The sequence below is a fragment of the Otolemur garnettii genome, unplaced genomic scaffold (genome assembly GCF_000181295.1).
Source record: "Otolemur garnettii isolate 467f Iridium unplaced genomic scaffold, OtoGar3 scaffold00003, whole genome shotgun sequence".
In the NCBI taxonomy this organism is placed as follows: Eukaryota; Metazoa; Chordata; class Mammalia; order Primates; family Galagidae; genus Otolemur; species Otolemur garnettii.
The window spans coordinates 27,831,937-27,835,289 of record NW_003852398.1 but is presented as its reverse complement, the minus strand read 5'-3'; positions in this window follow the sequence as shown (position 1 = coordinate 27,835,289).

Below are 3,353 nucleotides of genomic sequence, written 5' to 3'. Positions count from 1 at the left end.
AGGGGGACAGCTTGAGGCTCTGTCTCAAAAAAATAAAATAAAATAAAAATAAAAAAAAGATACAGTAAATTTTGAATTTTCTAAATGTCATTTCAATTTTTCCAGAAAACACTATACTTTTCTTACCAAATATTACTTTTTCAATACTATTTAATTTCCTCAATCTCACTTTCATTATGGCTAAAGTATGGAACTCATATGTGTCTAACAAGATTTTTATAAGAACTAAGTTATATAACACATGAGAAGATGGAAGTCAACTCACAGAAAATAACTTATGCACAAGGTAGATTTTCCATCTATTAATAGTTACTAACTTCCAGCAGTGCACGAAATGTCTCTGCAAGACAGTGACAATATTTTCTTTAATTATTATTATTATTTTTTTTTAGAGACAAGGTCTCACTTTATTGCCCTCAGTAGAGTGCTGTGGCATCACAGCAACTACCAACTCCTGGCTTAGGTGATTCTCTTGCCTCAGCTCCCAAGTAGCTGGGACTACAGGCACCCCCCACAATGCGCAGCTATTTTTGGTTGCAGTTTGGCCAGGGCTGGGTTTGAACCCACCACCCTCAGTATATGGGGCTGGTGCCCTACTCACTGAGCCACACGTGCTGCCCAAAATATTTTCTTTTATTTAACAAATTATTCCTAACATTATATGTAGCACATGATGCATGTTAAGGTTTTTAAACTAATACGTCAAATAAAAGTAAAAAGAATACATGTGTGAATTTAGTAGCCTTCAATGAATATTTTTGTACATGCCCTATATAATTTAAGAAAATACGGAACTGGGTGAATATACGAGGTATGACAATTACTTTTGCTACCTACCCCATTGATGAATATCACTAGTGTCACCTCTCAAATACTCCCCTTGGGAACCTATGCACTGACTCCAGCTGCCAGCCCACCATTCAAAGCACTCTTCAGGAGTGAAGTAAGTAGCCCTTTTTAGGATGAGGTCCCTAACTTAAATGTCCAACCTCATTTTTTTTCAAATGTGGCTCTAAAAATGTGCATTCTGAAAGGATGCTTTCACTCAGAATTAATATTAGAGATATAAATGAACAAATAGCTCAAAAATAGATCATTATTTTAGATGTGAGAATTTCTACTGAAAAGGAAAGTAGAACTTATACAGCGTATGTGGCAGACTCATAGTTATTTTCCAGTCTTCACTCTGCATTTCTGCCCTTACAGTTAAGCTTTACATGAACACTGGCTGCCCAAATAAAGCATGATTCTTGTTACTTGAGCGATGGATAAGAATGGAGACACATTGGACTTGGACCACACATGACTATCCTAGGCTAAGCAAGCCAAACAGAGTAGCCTGACAAATGAAGATCACTTTCTCTCTCCACTGATTTATGAAAGGGAAAAATTACTTAATTTGTTTCTCCCATGCCTAGAAATCTTATACTATCTTTGAGCAGACTCTGAAAGTGTTTTTAATTTTCCACATGTCCTACACCTTAGAATATAAGTCCATGTTGTCTAACAATCAGGATCATGAGATCTTTCCAATAAGATTTGCCTGGATTACTTGAATTTCAGTTCCCAGATACCCCCTGCTAGAGGTTCTGATTCCTTAGAAAAAAGAGGAACCCAGGTATTGATAACCTCCAAGTTGTGTATTATATTGTCATCTTTGAAAATGTTTCTTTGTAGTTACCAAAAGTATTCATGTATACTAATACACTATGAGATCAAGTAAAGAAATGACATTTTCATAAAGATAACATCATTAAAAATTTCATTGAGTGAAATGCATGCTTTTATGTTTATAAATTGCATCAGGTGTTAAATTATCAAATATGCAATCAGTTTAGTTTTCAAACTGCCATTAGGTGACTGAACACAGAGAATAAAAATTAGTTTGTCACAGGTTCTTAGCATCAGAAAGAGTCTTTGACATCTCATGTGCCACAGAGGGCTTCATCTGGTCACTGAGGAATTGAAGGCCTTGATTGTGAAGACATGAGTTGGTTGTAGAATTCACCATAAAATAGAGTTACATTAAAAGCCATCAGCATGTGTAGCTCACATAAAAATTCAGCATCTACCAAAATGATTAAAGTCAACGTCGTCTGGATATTTTCTGTAAATGAACAGTAGAAAAGGAAGAAGAAATTATTGAAAGAACATTGTCTAATTCTCCAAGATTTATATAAAATACTTATCAATGAAAAGGATTTGACATGTACAGTTTGGAGAATCTGTGAGCCATTTATCTCTGCAAGCAGCTGTGTCCCGCCTGTTTGTCAGCCTGATACAAGTTTTCCTGACATCTGGGGCTACCAGACTTTTTTTACATGCTTAGTTCTGATTCTATCTTGGAATGTGACTAGACCTGAGACAGGAGTAGATTAGAAATTATTTTAGTGGTCCGTTAGAAGCAAAAGACAACTTTGGGATTAAATGTGCAAATAATTCATGACAGGAAATATCTGTAAGCACAAATGTGGAAGGAGGTAGGAACGTATGTGAATCTTTAGACTGTCAATGTCTTCAGAGTGAAGGAGACAGGCTGGTTAGATTGGGGGGAAGTGTCCTAGATTGGTCTAGACTCTAGAGAAAGTTTGGAGGCTGTCCTGACTTCAGGAAACAAAACTAGACCCAATGGGCCTATTGTGGTGGATGTTAGAGTTCTGTAAATAGATTTCTTGCTCAATCACACACCTTGTAGGCTGGGAGTACATCATGGAGATTATCATTCAGCACATGGGATTTGGATTATATTATATTGGTCACTAGTTGGAGATTGGTAATTTATAAAAATTGCATTGAGTTAAATTGATTTATACATTTGGATAATATCTAGTAGGTTTATACAGAAAGTCAAATAAAAAAGTATTTTTTAAAATGAGAACTCCAGAATAAGAAGCAAATGCATTCCTGTGACTGTTAGAGTGCTCATGTGTTATTTTCTGTGTAGATTGTGCTTAAATCATCACAAATATGAGTTTTCCTATCATTTTGTGATGTTTTCTTCACACTGTAAAAGAGCTGATATGTAATATTGTAGACTTACAACGTATCTTTGCAGTACAAACATCTACTGCGATACACTTTTTCACCCATTGCACACACTGGATCCCATTCGTCGGGACATATATCATCTGCATATGCTTCACAGCGTGGCTGTTAAACAAAATGAAAACACACATAGTTTAACAGTTAATGAACTGTTTGAATAAAATCATTTTTATTCTGCCACATAATGCCATACCATACTCAAAATGAAATAAATATATTATTTCTTGAGGTTTAAAAATGAACATTACCATGGGTAAAGATATTTGTAGGGTATCATTCTGACAAAGGGTTGATAACTGCAATCTCCA